Here is an 8319-nt window from a genome sequence, read left to right on the forward strand (position 1 = left end):
AAGGGAAAAGAGGACCCCTCCTGCCCTAGCCTCAGCTTCCCCCAGAGCTGGGGTCTGCACAGCTGGAGGGGGCAGCGTGCCAGGGGCTTTCCTCCCTGCTGCCTGGTTCACCTGGCAAGTGGGTTTTGCTTGCCCTAGCTTCACCCCAGATCCTGCACCAGGTGCCACCTCTTAGCACTTGGGGGAGCGGGTGCAGAGCAAACATGGAGGTTTCCCTTGCAGTCCTGAAGCTGTGGGAGGAATGGGGCAGGGTGGCACATGGTGGGACTGGGGTGAGTGACCCTGCTGTCTAGCTGAGCCAGGAAGGCTTCCTATTCACTCCTCCGTGCCCCTGACCTGCTTTGGGCTGGCTGAGCCGGGAGCTGTAACTGGGCAGAGGAGCTGTGGTCTGACAGCCAAAGCCCCTGTTCTCCTGACATTGCTCTGAGGGAACCAGTCCTTCTGCCTGTGGAGCTCCCTCTCCCTGTGCTGCTGCTAGGTGTGCCATGGTGACCTGCTCTGGAAGGGGGACAATCTGCAGTGATAGCAGAGGGTGGGGCCATGTGCCTGACATCAGGAATGGCCTAACTTGGCTGCCCTGGGCAATCTGTGGCATGCTGGGAGCCATGTGGAAGCACCCCCTTTCCCCACCCCATGCCTTTTGGCCTTGGCCAGTGCAGACATTTTCTTGCTTCCCCCCGCCAAAGGGCAAACATGTTCCATTTAGTCCCAACTCAATCTATGCAGTTTAGAGAGACCCATGTAGATTGGCTTGATTCTGCCTCGGGCTTCTTGAATGCTTGTACTTAGCCCTGAGGTCCAGTTGCATGCAATGTCACACCCATGGGATAGACAGCCTGCCTGGGGAAGCCTTTTTGGGTGAACTGAATATTTTAAGTGCCAGATCCTGGGTCTTGAAAACTTATTTTTTAATTATCTGCTATCCCAAAAGGACTGGGGTTAGGGGCAGAGCTCCTAGTGATGCTGAATCTGAGCATTTTTGAGCACATATCAACAGTAGCATAACTAGGGTGGGCCAAATAAGGCATCAGCCTTGAGTGATGATTTAGAGAGTGTGCCAGCACTTAGCATTCCTTCCCTCTCCCTACTCTCCTTTCCCCATCTCCAGCTCTTGATAACGTCTTGCCATGGGGTGCGAGGGGAAAGCTGTTGGTTATGGCTCTATGCATCAGTCATTTAAGTAATACTCTGAAATTCCCAAAGCCCATTAGGAGCATGAATGAGTTAAACCATGGAGTCCTCCAATGAAAGGAATGAGGAATGTTACTGGCCCCATTCTGCAGGAAACTTGTGGCACAGAGAAATAATTTGCTTGCCAAAGGTCATGTAACAAATCCATTTCGGAGTGGAAATGAAACCCTTCGGCTTCTCATCCCCACGTGTTTTTCTGAGCACTAGAGCGTGGTGCCTCCCCGTCGGTTACAGAATACCGTTATGCGTGTGCATGTTTAGCTCTGAACAATCCACCTGGTTTCTGTACATGGTGTTATGTCTGCACACCATGGAGCATTACAAGCCTTGAGCACTCCTTGCTGCTATCGGTCATGGTAACAGAGAACTCCATGTTAAATCTGCAGCATCTAAACTTTACCCCATAAACACCCACTGAGCTATTTCAGCTGACGCTGAGTGAGTGTTAGCTGAGCAAAGGAAAAAAGGCACTGAGGGAATTTCAACCTTATCTAGTGAGGTGACATCAGTGTGATAGCGAGACTGAAATGCAATCAAGTAGAATGAGGCTGACATGAAGCTGAAGCTGGCCTCAGCAGGATTATTTTTCAGTGTTTCACCACAGAATCACTTTATAAAAAAGAAAGTTAAACAGAAACAATGAAAACAGAGAGAAGTACATTCAAAACTAGAGTTGATGAACAGGCACAAATCATTTGCTTCCCTGCTATCATTCAGCATGGTGCACAAAAACTCAGAAGAACGAGGCCAGCACTTGAAACTTTATGCAGCTCCCATTCCCATTTAGTGCTGCCTCTTCCCCCTGCTCCTTCCCCTTCACTGTGCATCTCTCCTGCCCCACTCCTAAACCAGGTCTTGTGTCCTTAAGCACAGGGTACCTTGGCCTTTTCTGCCACCTCTTCCCTTCTTATTTCAGCCCCTTATCCCAGCTCTTTGCCTCATTCTGTCCCTTCCCACTCCTCTTCTTCTGTTGGGCCTGGTCCTCCCTGGAGCAAGTGTCTGAATGTTAATGCTTGACATATGGCATGCACAAAGGGGACGGCATACGGGACACATTCGTAGGGAGTCACAGAGCATGGAGCACTGAGGTCTAATCAGTAAATTTGTAGATGTTTTAAAAATGTCACAAAAAGAGTGGGCTGCTGCTTTGAAGTGTGAAAGCCTGTCTGGTGAGCAATGTTCTCAACAGCATGCACTGCCCTCAGGCACTCCTACATCCTTTGTCCTTGCCTGCTGACATACAGCTGGGAGACAGGCAGCTCCTTTCAGCAGCAGTTCTTAGCAAAGAACTGCAAACAAAAGGAATATGCATTAAAAGGATTCAATGAGGGACACATCTGACAGTCTGCAGATATAAATAACTGTGCTGTTGTGGGATCTGCCATCTCCATGAACAGCTCTTGGATGAAATTCATCACTGTGTACAGAACCCGCACAAGGCTTAAGTGAGCCACAGGTTTTGCCTCTCTGTAGGGGTATGCTTTACTCAAAGATGTTGAGACCATTTTAAGTGTTTCCTTTTAGGGTTCTTTTAGAGTATAGGTACTTGTCAACTACAGTGGAAGAAAAGAAAATCACAAGGTTTAGAGCTCAACCACTCAAAATTGTGTTCCTAAGTAGCTTCAAATGCCTTTGCAGATATGCCTGGACATTATGAGAAATCAGGGGTCCCTGGCAGGAGATAGCATGAGACTTTTCAGAAGAAGGAGGTATGGTCTAGTGCAGACGCTCTCAGACTTTGCAGGTTCAGGGCATCCCTCTGTCACTCTTGGATTTGGCAGCAGCCCAGTTGTGAACCACTGTTGTGTTGCCTCAGCTTACTTCAGTGCTTCCCAACCAGGGAACTGCTACTGCCACTGCTGCAGCCAGGTGGAATTTCTCTGCATCCCACCTGAACAGCCAGATTGGGAAACGGCTGCAGCAGGAGTGCCTGGTCCTGCTGCCGCCCTTCCTAGTTCAGTCTCCCCATGGTCCTGCTGGAAACAGAGGCACATAGGACAGTTTCTGCACCTACCCCTCACAGCTCTGTTTCTAGAAGATGCCACCAACGGTCAAGTTGGGAAGGGCTGTGGCAGGACTGAGCACTCCTGCTTGCTTAAACCCCAATATAGACAGAAGTGCCTGCTTCTGCCGTAGCTGCTTCCCAGTCTGGCTGGGCATGAGGCATGCAGGGCAGTTCCACTTGGGCACGGCAGCAATGGCACCTGTGCCGTGGAACCCCGATAGGAACTTGTGGCCCCTTGGTTGAAAGCCACTGGTCTAGTGATCAGGATACCAACCTGGAACCCACAACTCCCAGTTCCATTTCCCTGTACTGCCATTAAAGATGGTAAGGTGCTATACTCCCATGGTGATGGAAGCTGATTGATTCTCATCAAATCAAAGAGATCAGTCTGCATAAAAATCAGTCTTATAACAACAGGAAGTTGCTTTGTCAATGAATGCTGCTGATAGAAAGGAACAGCGAGAGCTTTTCAGTACTGTTTAAGCATCATAAAATGTTCCATGATTTCAGTCCATTTAATAGATGCCCTTTGTTTAAATTTAAGCAATTGTAAAATCAAAGTTATTTATGAAGAAGAGAGCCTCCGCTGAGATATTCACAACTTTCAGAACTATTCTACAACTGTCTGTAGCTTATTTATTGCATTTCATTTTTTAAATTCCTCATGGAGGTATTAAGAGCACTATCAGGACATTCTCATTACCCATGAAAAGTGTTTCTGTGTTTTTCTTGTGAATGTTTGAAATATTTTTTATTCATTTAACCAGCCACAAAGGGGGGGAGGGCGGAGGGGAGTACAAAAGAGGAGGTTATTCATTTAAACAGCCACAAAGCGGGGGAGGGCGGAGGGGAGTACAAAAGAGGAGCTCATTGTGTTTTCCCAGATGTTAATGTCTCAGGGCTCCTATACACATGCATGGAGACTTGATTCATCCTTTTAACATATCTAAAATTTCCAGAAGCCTTCCATGTCATGTGTCTTAGTGTCACCATGTATCTCTGTGTTAAAAAAATGGTGGCAGTGGACTTTGAAATAAAACACATTTGATGAGCTTTAAAATAAAACACATTTGAAAACGCCCCACCACCATTTTTTCAGTGCGGGGATGCAGGGACACACTAGTGCACATGATGCACGGGCAATTTTAATTAGTGCGGCTTGCTAAAAATACCCTCACAGTATTTGAAGTACTAATATGTTAAAGTGCACTAGCTATCCACATGTTCACAGGGGAGATTAGAATGTGTTCACACCATGTGCTCTAATATATTTAATATTTCAAAATATAAATAGGAATATAAATGTATTTATTATAGCTGATAAGTCAAATCAAAGCCCACTGAAATTAGTGGCTGTCTTGTCTCATTTTATATGCCTATATTCAAGTAAAGCCCAAGAGTAAAATCCAAAGAGTAGCTACATGAGACTAACAGAAAGACAGCGTTTCAGAAATAAAATTCAATTTTGTAAGAGTATTTGCCTTCATTTCCTCGGTTTCTGAGTAATTTTGATGCTTCATTGTTTCCACTTTTCAAGTTTTGGTTGGAAAATGAAAAATGGAGACAATTTTTAACATATCTAATTTTTAATTTTTTTTATCAGACTTAGGGGGGAAAAGACAGCTATTCATCTATGAAATAGTTGAATTGCAGGAACGCTGGAAGGGAGCTGAAGTTCAGACTTACGACATGAAAAAAATACAGCCAGGATTGATGCCATTGTAATAATATGGTGATGTTCTTGGTTATGCTAAGTGTTTGTTTTTTTCTGAGAGAGAGAGAGAGGCAGAGACAGAGAAACTTATGCACAACTTATGAAGAGCCTAGGGGATGTCTGGTTCAACACAGATACATTGTCAATAGGTCAAATAGTGTATTAACTGGCAGTTACTATATTATAGCAGACAACTTTTCAGATGAGGCCTCTTCTAGTGTATTTCTGGCCCACAATTCCAAAGAATGTATTTCAATCTGCATTAGAGGTCTCTGAAGATCTCTTGCAAGCATATTGTAAAGATTGTAGCAGCATTTACTTCTATAGTGTTTCCTTCATTCTCTTGACCTTTTGGTTCCATGTCGAGCATAGAGGTCTTTTTCGTTTTTCTGCATTTGCTGAAAAAGAGAGTGGCTATAGGTGTAATTTTAAAATCATTATTTAATGTGGGCAGTCACAATGTGTGATAGTGGGTGTAGTGTTTACACATGCGCCCAGCATGTTGAGCCAGGGTGGTGTAGCCTCAGCCTGCCAGCCCGGGGCTGCTGGGACCTGGCTCATCGTGCTGCAGAGGGGCTGGCTAGGACATGAGGATGCTTCAGTGCAGGGTTAGCTTGGAGGCAGCCCCTGTCCTATAACACCCTCATGCCCCAACCAGCCCATCACTGTCTACACGTGTTGCGGCAGAGTAAAAAACTCCTTCATAGGGCAGCACTTGTATCAGGCAGCTCTAACCTACGGTGGAGTTAATTAGTTTACTCCGACCTAATAGCTCTGTTCATGTAGATGGAGCTGCTTTACTGCAGAGCTAATTAGGCAACTCTGTAGTAAGCATCTCATGTAGATGCCCCACAGTGATAGTTTAAGCACTGGAAATAAGTCTGCATATACTTGAGCCTCTAATATGGAAATATCTTGAGAGCTCAGGTAAAAAATATACAAATACTCATTGAATGTAATGAGACGTTTTCAGTTTTACCTCAGAGCTGCCATAAGACCCTCCCTCCCTTGTTGCTCCCCAAATTATGACCCAGAAAAATATTAATTAAATTATGGATATTGAGTAGGGGAAAGTTTAGGGGAGTCATATCTAGTATTTTTTTTAGCATTGTTGTCAAACCTTGAAACATCCAATGCAGACCTCTGTGGATAAACACATTCTCTACACATTCAGTTGGAACAGATAAACCCTTGTTTAATTAAAACTCTAGTAATTATCTGCTTGAAAAACAACACCAGCAGCAAAACTCCTTGTATAAGGATGTAGGCATTATGGCAGAGTATATGTTGTGCTCCTTCCACTATTTGAAACCTAGTAGCCAGATTAGTTGTCTTCTGCCTCAGTGATGGATAAAATTCAAATGGTTCAGAGTTTCCTATTGCAGAAAACTTCCCCAAACCAGATCCAGCTGCAACCTCCTCAGCTAGAGAAAGTCGAGAGTTCTGAAGATTCATTGTGAAATGGAATGATTACATTTTAATGGGAAGGTGGGAGTAGATGTAGGGTTTTGTATTGGGGTCCATGTTGTAGTCTAAGCCTCCTGCGTATACAAGTTTGAGGTGGAGATCTCAGAAGAGCAGCTTTCCTTATGACTTCATAAGAAGGGAACATGTCTGACAAGAGAAATCACTCTAACAGGCAAGTTATAATTTTCGCTGTTAGAGCTCCCAGGAGCTGAAGTCCTGGACCAGGACATCGTTGTTCTAGGTACTGTACACACTGTATGTATCACTGTATAGCCAAAAAGGTGGTTCCTGCACCAGAGATTTGGCAGTCAGTGTTTACAATAAAAGATGACAGATGGATACAGAGAGACAGGGAAAACAGAAGGAAGTAGTGGGAAAATACTGGTCAGAATAATCTTGGCACAGCAGCAAGTTTTTTGCAGGTGCCATGGTAAAGCCTTTTACAGAAGGTTTTGAAGGAGGCTTCTGAGTGGGTCTTGCAAATATTCATGGTGAATCCTGCAAGATTTAGATCTAGTTAGATAAGAGAACATCAGAGAAGCAAATCAGGATTATGATCAGTTTACAGGCCATAATGACAGGCAGGATGCTTGAGGTGTCCATGGTAATGGAGGAAGGGAAAAGCGAGAGGATTGGTGGGTGGAATTAGGAGCTCCAATTTTAGCTAGGTTGAGTTGAATCAACATCTATATATCCATAAGGAGGTGTCAGGGAGAGAGACCAAAATTTTACTTGGCATGAAAAGGGATGTAAGCTGTGAGTCATCTATTTATAGGGGATAGTTGAATTTGTGTTTTTGGATGAGAATATCCTGAAATAAGACATAAAGGGAGACATGAAAAAGATAAAGTATTCCTTTGGAATGCTTATAGAAAACAGGAGAAATGATAAGGTGGAGTCTTCAAAGGACATGTTAAAAAGTATTAGAGGGCTAGGAGGGGAATCATGGAAGCTACAGGAAGACACGTTTTCAAGAAGGAAAATGTGATTGATGGTGATGATCGACTTGATATTGGAGGATGGTGTTGGAACACTGGTTCTGAGATTTGGCTAAGAAGACATCATTAGATACCTTTACAAAAGCAAGTGTTGTTTAGGGAAAAGGCTGGAGACAGTGTAGGGTGGAGTCAGTGGAGAGGAGATCCAGACAACTATTGTAAATAGCTCATGCAATGAGCTGAGAGATAGAAGGGAGACAGGTCATTAGATGGAGATATTGGTGGGACAAAGGATGGGATTTCTAGGGGGAGAGACTAAAGGAGTTTAATATTACTAGAAGAAACAGAAAGAAAATGATGTGAGGGTTTAAGGAAAGGAATGAGAGTGGACAAGACAGAAATTGTGGTGGTAAGGAATAGGAAGAGGGTACCTAGAGAAGTTGTGGAATCTCCATCCTTGGAAATTTTCAGGAGCAGGTTAGACAGACACTTAGCTGGGATGGTTTATTCAGGGATGATCCTGCAGTGAGTATACTCATCTAGTATTTAGATTTCAGGATACTTAGCCTTATTTTGCTTCATTGATATTACTGCATGAGTTTTTGATGAAGTTCCTCTTGATGTTCACCAGTCCAGTTACAAAAAGAATTGGTTTAATTGTGTCTCTGAATGAGTAGCAAATAAAATTAGCAGATATACCTTATCAGTCCACATGTGGCTTCCAGGAACTCAAAGAATGAATCATAATTTCTTAATCAAGATATTTTTAAATGATTAATTTTAAGGGGGCATCATAATTGTGGAGTTCCATCTCATGGTTTTAGTGTCCAAAGGTATGTGCATAACACAGCAATACTCTGGCACAGTTTGTGCTGGAATTACTTGCTCCTGGGTAAGTCTACAAACGTGCTTGGGACCACAGCATGTTGAGCCAGGGCGGTGCAGCCCCAGGAATCAGCCTGCCAGCCCGGGGCTGCTCTGACCTGACTCATCGTGCTGCAGAG

Source organism: Alligator sinensis, unplaced genomic scaffold (assembly GCF_000455745.1).
Source record: "Alligator sinensis unplaced genomic scaffold, ASM45574v1 scaffold47_1, whole genome shotgun sequence".
In the NCBI taxonomy this organism is placed as follows: Eukaryota; Metazoa; Chordata; order Crocodylia; family Alligatoridae; genus Alligator; species Alligator sinensis.